Raw genomic sequence first — 13,946 nt, forward strand, 5'->3', positions numbered from 1 at the left:
ATTTTATAGAGTTGTTATTCGATCAATATTATTATATGGTTCGGAGTGTTGGCCATTAAGAAAAGTTCAAGAGCATTTGTTAGAAACGTCAAAATTGTGTATGTTGCGATGGATGTGTGGTCATACCATGAAAGATCATATATGGATGATGGCTTTAGACGAGCATCACGTGTTAAGTCTATTTCCAAGAAGATACGGGAGGGTCGTTTACGTTAGTATGTACATGTCATGAGACGACGTGCATTAGCTCCGATCAGAGGGCTTGAAAACATATCGGTGCAGGACAAAAAAAAGAGAGGTAGACCATCTAGGACTTGGGCAAGTCAATTAAGTTCGGATATGGAGGCTTTAAATCTCACAGGTAATTTAATAACCCAGCTATTTAAGGTACCTCGAAATAATAAATAAATTTGAACTCCATTACTAAAACTCCATAACTTACCATTCTTATATTAAAATACAATTAAATTACAACCACTCCAATAAACTCTTAGAGAAATCTAAGAAAATACCAAACTTCTCAAAGTCCAGAAATCACACCCTTACCCTTAAGTAGCCCACCTAGTAAAATTACTTGCCGGAGGAAAACAAAAAAAAAACTGGTAGTGAGCGAAAACATCATATACGGATATGAAACAACGTGTAAGATGAATAAAAATCAGAAAAGATGTCAATATGAATATAAACCGAATAACAAAACAACGAGTGATGACAAAAATCAGGGGGATAAAATACCATGATACATAAATTCACAATATGAATACACAAATAATTTCTAATCAAAATAACTTAATCTTCCAAATATATTTTTACCACTTACAAATAATGATAATACATAATATAATCGAAAGCACAGATGATAAACTGTAATTATACTCGTACACACACTCTTACATATATTTTCACACTTACAAAATACTACACAAAATAGCTTACTTACGAATATGGAAAATAATCTTACACTTACGGGATTTCCTACGTTTTCGAATTTCTAGAAATATGTAGTCATCAAAACATTTAGGGGATTGCACAACACAAATCAAATGCTATCCAATATCTTATAATGGCTTGCACGATAATAAGCACATGCTACCCAAAAGGCCAAATTATACACAGACAAGCCATAGTTATACGTGTCCCACAACTTCGGTGACACCCCATACAATTTAATTACACCGCATAGGAGGTGTCAAGCATAAGATTATCCACTCGCGACGGATGTCTTACAAACTCCAAGTCATACAAATATTACAATAACTCAAAATACATAATTAAAGATCACACACCCAAATAACTTATATCTTCGAAATCATATATAAATATATCAAAATAACCTTAAAACACCCTAATCAAATATCACGGAAGTAAATATCACAGAAAATCACTAAATACTGATAAGGTCAAATCTGATCAGTTCCAAAGAATGCCAAATTACTGCATAAAGATTAATTCAACTGAAAAAGTACGAAACATAAAAGTCGTGGAAAATTCTGAGACCTTTCCAGAATGGTAAGACTCGTTAAAAAAGAACAAGTGACGAATTCAGAAAAGATAGATTTGTGGATTGCTGGACAGAATCAGACCCTGATTACAGTAGTATTTTGATGTTTAAGACCTCAAAATCACAGAATTTACCAGCCAATTATAAAAGAAAAATGCATATATCGAAAAGAGATTTTCAAAATGTTATTGCACATAATATATGAACAAATATTTAATTTACAACGAATTTACAAAGTTCGGCCGCACAAAAAGAAATTTAAGCAACAGATTACACAAACAACAGATTTTGACATATTTACAAGCAGAATTTCAGAAAACATAAAGAACGAAAAACTAAGATAATCAAATTATATTTCCAACAAGAACAAAATCACAATCATAAGATGAACAATGAATCAGATGCAAATTTAACAAGATTCGGAATATACATACACGAATTCGAATATAAAAATAAAGAGTATAACAAAAATATTCGTATTTCGAAAGCTTAACCAACGAATTCAGAAATCCCAATAACTAGAACCCTAATCCCTTAAACTCCAAATTCATAATATTTGACTAGGCTTTGTTGATTATCTCTTTCTACTTTTCTTCTCTCTTTTCTTTTCTATTCTCTCCCCCTTTTCATATAAGTAACCCTATTTTCATAAAAGTATTGTAAGTAATTTATTTTTGTTCTCCCTATTATCTTTTTTCAAAACCCTACTTTTCTTCCTTCTTCCTCTTTTTTTTTTATTAAAATCCTCACTCTTTTCTAATAAAAGCCTTACTATTTTTTTTAAAACTAATACTCTTAAAACACTATCCTGATTACAAGAAAAAAATAAACTTACACAAACTATATTAACTACAATACACTGACATTATAAATAATTAAATCAAATAATCAAACTAAAAATAATTGTAAAATATCGGGATGCTGCATTCTTCCCTCCTTACAAAAATTTCGTCCCCAAAATTTAACTTGCGCACTTCTGCTAGAAACGGATATAACAAACACGGACAAATCTCGAAGGAACACGAGACAAAGCACACTTTTAAGTAACTGATGATTCTAAAGTCCACCCATAATCACAAGTCAAGCCTGAAGGCAACTTTAAAACATGAATTTTATGTTATAGCTACCTAAAATTCACACTGGGAGCCTATAGACAAGTCTACAGAATCTTAAAACTCTAACTTTGATGTCAACTTTAAGATCAAGTCCAACAGACTACTTATCCAAGCTCTTAAACTTAAATTTAAGGAGTGAGGACCAAAAGTATGTTCCAACAGTCTCTTAGTGATTCCTTAAATCACTAAAATCATCCATTCACTCTTTATTTTTAAGAACTAGCACCTTCTTTTTAAGGATTCTCGAACCATTATTTTATAATATATTATTGAGACCCCTATCTTTTTCTCTCTCCTTTAAATTATATTTTAATTGATTCAATGTACTTTTAATAGTAAAATATTTTATAAGGAACAAGTTTAAGGTGTAATGTTGGATACAAATATACTTTTTCATGTCTTAACTTACTAGGAGCTAATTTTTTATATTATATTTAAGGATTGAGTTAGCATACTGTTGGACTTGCTCTAACAATCCATCTAATTAAGGTACCTCGAAATAATAAATAAATTTGAACTCCATTACTAAAACTCCATAACTTACAGTTCTTATATTAAATTACAATTAAATTACAACCACTCCAACAAATTCTCAGAGAAATCTAAGAAAAGACCAAACTTCTCAAAGTCCAGAACTCACACCATTCCCCCTAAGTAGCCCACCTAAGTAAAATTACCTGCCAAAGGAAAACAAAAAAAAACAAAGGATCAGCAGTGAGCGAAAGGCTCGTATACGGATATGAAACAACATATAAGATGAATAAAGATCAGAAAAGATGTCATATGAACATAAACCGAATAATGAAACAACGAGTGATGACAAAATTCAGGGGGGATAAAATACCATGATACACAAATTCACAATATTAATACACAAATAATCTCTAATCAAAATAACTTATACTTCCAAATATATTCTTACCACTTACAAAAAATGATCATAAATAATATAATCGAAAGCACAAATGATAAACTGTAATGATATTCGTACACATACTCTTACACATATTTTCATACTTACAAAATAATACATAAAATAGCTTAGATATGAACATGGGAGATAATATTAAACTTACAGGATGTCCTACATTTTCGGATTTTCAGAAATATGTAGTCATCAAAACATATCGTGGCTTGCACAACATAAATCAAATGCTATCCAATATCTTACAGGGGCTTGCATGACAATAAGCACATGCTACCCAAAAGGCCAAATCATACACACACTAGCCATGGATATACGTGTCCCACAACTTTGGCAATGCCCTATACAATTTAATTACACCGCATAGGAGGAGCCAAGCACGAGATAATCCACTCACGACGGATATCTTACAAACTCCCAAGTCATACAAATATTACAATAACTCAAAACACATAATTAAAGATCACACACTCAAATATCTTATATCTTCAAAATCATATATAAATATATCAAAATAATCTCAAAACACTCTAATCAAATATCACGAAATTAAATATCACATAAAATCACTAATTATTGATAAGGTCAAATCTGATCAGTTACAAAGAATGCCAAATTACTGCATAAAGCTTAATTCAACTGAAAAGTACAAAACATGAAAGTCGTGGGAAATTTCGAGACCTTTTCAGAATGGTAAGGCTCATTAAAAACGAACAGGTGACGAATTCGGAAAAGACAGATTTGTGGACTGGTAAACAGAATCAGCCCCTGATTACAGTAGTATTTCGATGTTTAAGACCTCAAAATCCAGAATTTAGCAGTCGATTATTAACATAAAGTGCAGATATTGAAAAGAGCTTTACAGATTGGTATTGTACATTATATTTGAACAAATATTCAATTTATAATAAATTTACGAAATTAGGCCGCACAAATAGAAATTTAAGTAACAGATTACACAAATAACAGATTTTGACATACTTATAAGCAGAATTTCAGAAAACTTAAGGAACGAAAAATGAAGATAATCAAATTATCTTTCCAACGAGAATATTATCACAATTATACGATGAACAACGAATCAGATACAAATTTAACAAGATTCAGAATATACATACATGAATTCGAATATGAAAATAAAGAGTATAACAAAAATATTCGTATCTCGAAAGTTTAACCAATGAATTCAGAAACCCCAATAACAAGAACCCTAATCCGTTAAACTCCGAATTTATAATCTCCGGTTAGACTTTGTTGATTATCTCTTTCTATTTTTCTGCTTTATTTTCTTTTTCTATTCTCCTCCTTCTTTTCTTTAAAGTAACCTCTCTTTCCATAAAAGTAACGTAAGTAATTTTTTTTTGTTCTCCCTGTTGAGTGGCATTTATGACACTTTATAATGTTCTATTAAGCTTTAAATTTATGCAATTGTACTCAAGTTGTTGGTATTTTAATGTGTTTTCTAGTGTTTTTGTATTTCAGGCATTATTCTAAGAATCAGGTGAATTAGCATTATTTTGATGTTAATATGGTGTTAGGATGGTGTCCAAAGAATAAAGCTCGGGAAGCCAACTCAATTGCAGCAAGAATTAAAGAAAAGAAAAAGTTTTTCCAAAAGCACGGCGCGCCCGCTCTGGTCTAGCGCGCGGCCACGCCCAAACGACAGGAGGACAGCGTGCCTGCGCTGATGAAGCGCGCGGCCGCTCCGGGTCGGGAGATTTGAATCCTGATTCTATTTAAATTCTAATTGGGAGGACTTCTACTTGCATGGGTTGCTATATATACTTAAATAAAGGATATTTTCCAGAGAGGGACGTACTAGAGCCCAAGAGAGCCGTAAGAAGACCGTGTTAGCACGATTCAATGAAGACGAAGAAGATCTTATTTTTACTTGTGAATCTTTGTTCTAAGTTATAACTTGGATGCTAGTTTTCTTACTCATGAACCTTATTCTTGTTTCGTACTTTATTTTATTATTTATTCAGTATAAAGACTACGTTTATTATACCATGCTTTCATCGGAACCCACTTTGATGATGAGTCCGACTATGGGCTATCGTGGGGTTCTAGCGGATTTACTTATGGATTTTTTTCGTTAAATTGTTTCGATACCTTAGTGTGTGGTGATTGTATGATGGCCTAGTATTGGTTGTGCTTATTCGTCTTATGAACGTCGCGAACTTATAAGATAGCGTGTTAATATTTAATGAAGAGACAGTGAATTTAAGGATTTAGAACTTGCCATGTTAGCATAGGTTCATGTGTTACTATTATGCATGATTCGTTGGTAATTTTAACCATCTTACTTGCCCTGTGTAATCATGATAGATAACTTGTGCTTTAAACCTTTATGTTATTAAATTCTATAGACATATAGGGTCTTAATATAATTGGTGTCTATTCAGCTTTTATCTCTTTTGTGGATGTCTGCTAGTATGTTATTTGTACAACGAAAGTTGGCGTTTAGCAGTTTCGTGTTATCTGATTAGTGTCATCACCATTGCATGCTAAGGTTAAGAACAATAAGGCTATTGAATGAAGTATTTAATGAAGTTAGAATCCCATATTTGTCTCATATAATATACAGCTCTCTTTACTCTCTTAGTTATAATTGTTAGTTAATCGTAGTTATAATCAAAACCCCAAATTGTTAGCATCTTAGCATTGGATAATAACCATATCATCGGTGCATAAGTGCATAAATTACTAAGTTAACCAAAGCCAGTCTCTGTGGGAATGAACTAGAAATAATTCTATATTACTTGCGAACACGTATACTTGCGTGAATTATTAGCGCATGTTTAGCCCTAACAAGTTTTTGGCGCCGCTGCCGGGGACTGCAGTGTTAACTTTTAGTTTATACGTTTGTCATCAGTGATCGTTAAAGTTCATTGACTCGGACATTGTTACTTATCTGTTTCCTTGCCTTATTCCAGGTACTCTAGCGAGCGTGTATGCATACGCATTCTCGGTCTCGTAAGAGAACGCTGGATAAATCCGAAGAAGAAGCTGTAGTCGTTCGAAGGGAAGTTTTTGAGGACAAAGAGAAGGTAGAAGAAGAAGAGAAAGTCGAGGAACCAGTCTTAGTAGTGATGGGAGATCAAGCAGAAATTCCTAAGGCTTTGATGGACTATTCTCAGCCTAAGATCAATGATATTCAGTCAAGCATCATCTAACCAGCCATTTCAGCAAACGCTTTTGAGATCAAGTAAAGCACGATTCAGATGATACAGAACTCAGTTCAGTTTGGGGGTTCTCCTACAGAAGACCCCAATATGCACATCAGGGATTTCATCGAGATCTGCGACACTTTCAAGTTCAATGGTGTGACTGAAGATGCCATCAAGTTGTGGCTCTTCCCATTCTCTCTGAGGGATAAAGCAAAGTGTTAGTTACATTCTCTACCACCAGGGTCTATCACCACATGGGAAGATCTTTCTCAAAAGTTTCTCACTAAATTCTTCCTTATGGCAAAGACTGTTGTAATCAGGAATGCTCTTACTCAGTTTGCTCAGCAAACTGGAGAATCTCTGTGTGAGGCTTGGGATCGTTATAAGGAGATGTTAAGGAAGTTCCCACACTATGGCATGCCTGATTGGATGATTATAAATTGTTTTTATAATAGATTGGGTGCTACTTCTAGACCCATGCTCGATGCAGTATCAGGAGGAGCCTTGTGGGCTAAGAGCTATAATGAAGCTTATGAATTAATTGAATAATGGTAGCTAATGAATATCAGAATCCTTCTCAGAGGCTAACTCAGGGTAAAGTAGCAGGAATTCTGGAGTTGGATGCAACAACTGCTATAGCTGCCCAACTTAAGGGTTTGACGATGAAGGTGGACACCTTGACTAATTATGGAGTTAATCAAATCTCTAGTGTCTGTGAGTTTTGTGTTGGTGCCCATGAGACTGATCAGTGCGCTATTTCCAGTGAATCAGCTCAATTTGTGAGCAACTTTCAAAGATCACAGCAATAAGCTCCAACCACCTATCATCCTAACAACTGCAATCATCCTAACTTCAGCTGGAGAAATAATCAGAATGCGGTACAACAATCTTATCAGCCATACACAGCAAGGCAGTATAACCCTCCTGGTTTTCAGCAACCGTAATATGTCCTGAAGCAACAACTTCAACTTCAGCAGTTATCTTAAGCTAATGAAAAATCTGAATTGGAGGAGTTGAGGCTCATGTGCAAGAGCCAAGCTGTGTCTATCAAGACCTTGGAGAATAAGATCGGGCAAATTGCTAATGCATTACTGAATCGTCAACCTGGCACGCTTCCGAGCGATACTGAAGTGCCAGGCAAGAAGAAAGCTAAGGAGCATGTTAAAGCAATCACATTGAGGTCTGGTAAGGTTGCAAATCTTGAAAAAGCTAAGACTCCAGATTTTGAAGTGGAGGCTGAAGAAGAAGAAGAAGTGCAGAAGGAAGCCGAAGTGGAACCAAAAATGACTACTGTTGATCACACTCCTCCTGAGGGTAATACAGGGGAGAAATAGATCTATCCTCCACCTCCTTTCTCTAAGAGGCTGCAGAAGAAGAAACTGGATAAGCAGTTTGTGAAGTTTCTGAAGGTGTTCATGAAACTTCATATCAACATACCTTTCGCTCAAAACTCTTGAACAAATGCCTAGTTACGTGAAGTTCATGAAAGGTATTCTCTCTAGGAAGGTGAAGCTTGATGACTTAGAGATCGTTGCTCTCACGGAGGAATGCTGTGCGGTGCTACAGCAGAAATTACCTCCGAAGTTTAAAGATCCTAGAAGCTTCACTATTCCTTGCACCATTGGAAAGGTGTCATTTGATAAGTGTCTATGTGACTTGGGAGCTAGCATCAATCTGATGCCTCTGTCAATCTTCAAAAAGTTGGACTTGCCTGATCCAAAGCCTACATACATGACTTTACAGTTGGCCGATCGTTCTATTACATATCCGTGAGGTATTATGGAGGATGTCTTGGTCAAGGTGGATAAAATCATTTTCCCTGTTGATTTTATAATTCTTGATTTTGAGGAGGATAAGAAAATTCCCATAATTTTGGGAAGACCTTTCTTGGCTACTGGTCGAACCTTGATAGATGTGTAGAAAGGTGAGCTTACCATGCGAGTGATGGATCAGGATGTAACTTTTAATGTATTCAATGCCATGAAATTCCCTACGGAAAATGAGGAGTGTTTTAAGGTGGAAATGGTCGATAATGTGGTTAATTATGAACTCGATCGATTCCTAAGGTCCGATGCCTTAGAGAAAGCCTTGTTGGGGAATTCTGAGAGCGAAGATGACGAGGGTGATGAGCACTTCACTACAAGAAAAAGTTGAATAGACATCACACATTAGACATCGGTTGCGGATGCCACTGATGTTAAAAGAGGTAATAACATCACCCCGTGTTTTTCAGATGTCTTTGTTATTTGAAGGCATCGATTATTTAACAACCGATGTCTAAAGTTCTCTAAAATAAATCAGCGCGGGCCACTTCAATTTGTTTCCCCCCTTAGTGAAATTTTACAAAACTTTCCCTCGTTTGATTGCCAATTATTCCCCCTGTCCAGAGAAACTAAAAACAAAAAAAAAAGTAAATCTCTCACAAATCTCTCTCTCGTCTCTCAACCCCCACTGAATCTCTCCCTCTCTCTCTCTCTCACTCGTCTCTCACCACTACAACCTTCGCTACTCTAATGGCCACTGCCACCAGCTCTGCTGTTTTAGTAACCACCATCTCCACCAGGTCTGATGGGTTCACCATCACAATCACCTTCACCGGTCTGCTAACAATCTCTTGGTGTCTCCTTTACATGAATACTATTATGGTCTTCTCTGCTTTAACAGTTAAGTTTTTTAAAATCAAAATTCTAATTTCTTAAATTGGGGATTTTTAAAATCGAAACCCTAATTTTTTAAATTGGGGTTTTTTAATTTTAATACTCTTTGTTGGTTATAAGGAATATGGTTTAGGTAATAATTAGCATGTTATTTTCGTTTACTTGGATTTATCTTTCATTTATTAATTTATTAATTTTGTTTTTCTATATGATACAACTATTATTTAAGGTAATCTTTGGTTTATATTTAAGGTGCTTTGATTGTAGATGAAATCTTGGGTATAATCAAGGGAGTTGCAGTGAAAAGTGTTTACTTGTTTGTTATAGTTCCTGCATACACAGTTTATTTGGGTTGTTTTTATAATTGGACAAGTTTATATGGCAGATCGGTGTTGGAAGAGGAGGAAGAGCGCGGAGTTGCGCACATTGTTGAGCATCTTGCTTTCAGTGCGACTAACAAGTACACGAATCATGATATTATATAGTTTCTTGAAAGTGATGGTGCAGAATTTGGGGCTTGTCAAAATGCAGTGACATCTTCTGATAAAACTGTTTATGAACTGTTTGTTCCGGTTGATAAGCCTGAAGTTTTACCTCAGGCTATATCTATACTGGTTGAATTCAGTTCAGAGGTAATAGTGACGTTTTGGTTTTTTTATATAATTTGAGATTTTATCATATATCTTTATAGGTTCAACCTTATGCCTAGTACAGATTCGGGTATCATCAGATGATTTGGAGAAAGAAAGAGGAGCAGTTCTGGAAGAGTATAGAGGTACTAGAAATGCTAATGGAAGGATGCAGGAGGCACATTGGGCGCTCATGATGGAAGGTTCAAAGGTCTAGTTGTTGGCACTTGTAATTCCAAATATTTTTAGCTATTATCTAGCACTTGTCGAACATTCTCTTAGCTTAATTAGAAAACAGATCCTGATCGACGTGCTTAGTAATCCTGATTTTTTAGTATGTCAGTTTAAGCTTATATGTATGTGATCCTCATTGTATTGTACAAGTTCGTTCTGTGCTCCTTTTTATTTGTGAACGAACCTTATCTGTGCTTTTGCATTGGCATGCTCACTATTAGCCTAAGAATTGAAAGTAAGGTGATCAATTCTTTTTATCGTAGTACTTTTAATAGGGGTGTACACGGATCGGGTTGGGCGGGTTGAGAGAATTTAGCAACCCAACCCAATTAATTCGGGTTTTTAAAATTTCAACCCAACCCAAACCGTTTAAATTTGTAACCCAAACCAATTTGTATACTTCGGTTTGGTTCGGTTTGGATCGGTTTGATCGGTTTATTAAATATACAAAATTAATATAAAAAATTATAATAAAACATAAGGTTTTAAAGTTTAAAACACTTGAAAATAGTTGAAAACAATATTACAATCCTCCATATTGAATAGTCTTAAACATCTAATTTTCGACATCAAAAGTACTAATAATATTGCTTATGCTTTATATATCGGAATGAATCATAAATGCAAAAAATATAACACTAATCAAACATCTATTGTTATTACGAAATAAACTATGAACACGGAGGTTATAAGTTACATTTAGAGTTAGAGATATATGGATCTATGTAAATGGCCTAAACATAATTCTGGATTAACTTATTAGCATGTACATATAAATTTTAATCGGGTTGGGTTGGATTGGTTTAAAATTATCGAAAACCATATCCAACCCAATTAAATCGGGTTGACATTTTTTCAACCCAACTATATATCGGGTTGAAAAAAATCGGTTTGGTTCGGCCGAAATAGGGTCGGTTCGGTTTGGATTGGTCGGGTTGGCCAAACCGTGTACACCCCTAACTTTTAATATGAGTTTGGTGTTTCCTGTTTGAATTAGGGTATAGTTGTAATTTATTGTGAGCATGATTTTGGGAACAATACATCTATATCTATATGAATACATCATATATGCTCATCAATGGTTGCAGTATGCCGAGCATTTACCCATTGGACTGGAAAAGATGATCCGAACTGTGTCTCCTGGGACTGTGAAACAGTTCTACAGGAAATGGTATCATCTGAAAAATATGGTTATTGTAGCAATTGGAGATTTCGCTGATACACAGGTCTAGATTTCAAATCTCGCTATTTATCGCATACTTTAATATTTCATAACAGACGTGTATTTAATATATATGTTCTCACCAGAGTGAAAAAAATATCCAGTTGGTCAAATTAAACCTGGAAAGAATCTGTGTGTGTATTTGGAATGAATTGTGTCAAATCCAATCATGTCAGCAAGCTTAATAATACAGTTTATTCCTTTGAAATACGGCGACTAATAATGCTGAGTTTTATTTTTTAATTATCTAATTCTCTCTTCCCTCGCTCGTCATAATCGATATAACAGATTGTTGTTGAGCTTATAAAGATGTATTTCGGGAATAAAATTTCATCATCTGATCCTCCTCCTATACCACACTTTCTGGTTCCATCACACGAAGAGCCACGATATTCATGTTTGTTAGAATCTGAAGCTGCCGGGGTTAGTTTGTTGTGCATCTTTTTTAACTACACTTCTTTTTAACCATGTATTTTCATGTTGGATGATCCTTTCCATGCAATAAGTCAGACAGTTCCTATCTTTAATTAGCCTTGAATAGTCTTCAGTGATGGTAAGCTGTAAGATGCCTGTGGTGGAGCTGAGGACTGTAAGGGATTACAGCGAATTACTTGTAGAGTGCATGTTCTTTCATGCTTTGAACCAAAGATTCTTTAAGATATCTCGCAAGAAGGATCTACCATATTTTTCATGCTCGGCTTCCGCTGATGTCCTTGTTCGACCAAGTAAGGCCTATATAATGACTTCGTCTTGCAAAGAGAAAGGAACTATAGAGGCCTTGGAATTAATGCTTACTAAGGTGTGCATTTTTATAAAATTGTTAAGTCTTTCTTATATTTCTTCTACTGATTTCTTATCTTTTCGGTTGCAAGGGTTCGGTTACATGGGTTTTCTGAGCGTGAAATAGCTATTGCTCGAGCGTTCTTATTGTCAGAAATTGAATCTGCCTATTTGGAGCGGGATCAGATGCAGTCAACCAGCTTGCGAGATGAGTATTTGCAAGTATATTACTTCTCTGCCTTTGTCTAATGTTTTCTTTGTTGTTGTCAAGTTTGACCTTCCTACTCAACCTTTTCTTTTCCAGCATTTTCTTCATGATGAACCTATCATTGCTATCGAGTATGAAGCGCAGTTGCACAAAACTATATTCCCCGTGAGTACATATTGATGTTTAGTGTTTTCTTCTATATATCCACAATTATTCCCTATAATTTCACTCTAGTTTAGTGTGAAAAACTAATTCTACACATTTTGGCCAATTCGACTTGGATAAATATATCAGCTCATGAAGTAGTCCTATGCACCGCACTACTAATGTGATAATATTTTACCAGTTGCAAACTTTAAATAATTAAATTGTTTCCCAGCTCTCCTATATTATCCTTTCAATTTGATGTCATATATCTACTTTCTCCAAATTATAAAAAATGGACGGGATGTAAATGAACGGAGTTCAATAGATATGCAGTGCTTAATAGTTGCTTCTCTCTGTGAGAAAGGTAAATTCTTAACTTTAATTTTTATTGTGTTTGGTCGCATCATATATGTTCTTTTCGTTGTAGCTGAGTAATAGGTGGTATGGTCTAAATTTTCTCTGATATGAATTCACCCAAACAATATTTCTAGAATTAGTTGCACAACAATTTTACTAGCTATCCTTCTTATTGTATTGCCTTTGTTTTTTGTCCTGCATCAAAGCTTCTTGTGTACTTTCTAATACCATCTTATTTCTTAGCTCTCTGATGTTGTGGATTCCATGGAGGTCAATATACAAAATGAAGAGTCTGTAACTACAGGTACTTACTCTTATCTACATATTTATACTCTAATAAGCTAGAACAATGAGAGAGCACTAGTTTTAATAGTTTCATCTTGGGAAAAGTATAACATTGAAAGAAAAACTGAGAGTACAGTTTTTTAAATCAGCTCTTAAATTTGCAGAAGAAATACTGGGCCATGCTAAAGACCGCACAAAAGATCAGCGTCATGGATATATTGTTCTCTATCTTAGAGTTTGATGCATCTTATAATTCATATACTAATCTCAGATCACGAATGCACCACATTTCTGCTGAGAGGTATAAACTATAAAGAACTTCCGCACACTGATATATGTTTTCTCTGTCCCTTCTTTGACTTTGGGTATACTCCATAAAAACCTTGAGTATCGTACTTCACTATTTTACAGGCCACATTTAAATCTTTTTCGCCAATAATTAGCTGGAACATGCATCTATTTAGACGTGTTGCAGAAGTTAACTGGTGGACAAAACTCTAAAACACAGCGGGAACTTGGATCCAGTCTTCGTGAGAATGTAGATGTTTCACCAAAATATATAGATGATGAATTGATGGGCATAGCAGAAAACAAACTAGTATCTTTTCAATGTAAGATGCAGTTTATTTTGATGATGATAAAGGACCAGACTATGTATTTAAGCATGTATTCAAATCTATTATTTCTTTAGTTTACTTGAGTGCAAGTTCCGTATA

General features: G+C 34.8%; 1 non-coding gene and 1 pseudogene across 1 annotated transcript; one reads left to right on the forward strand and one right to left on the reverse strand.

Annotated features, from left to right (window-relative positions):
- The first annotated feature begins 228 nt into the window (after window positions 1-228).
- LOC141659912 (zinc protease PQQL-like) lies at window positions 229-13,471 on the forward strand (annotated as a pseudogene).
- Window positions 7,024-7,130, reverse strand: LOC141663231 (small nucleolar RNA R71). The gene has a single exon (XR_012551310.1). It is a non-coding gene; the product is annotated as a small nucleolar RNA R71 (small nucleolar RNA).
- Window positions 13,472-13,946: the final 475 nt, after the last annotated feature.

Source organism: Apium graveolens, chromosome 5 (assembly GCF_009905375.1).
Source record: "Apium graveolens cultivar Ventura chromosome 5, ASM990537v1, whole genome shotgun sequence".
NCBI lineage: Eukaryota > Viridiplantae > Streptophyta > Magnoliopsida > Apiales > Apiaceae > Apium > Apium graveolens.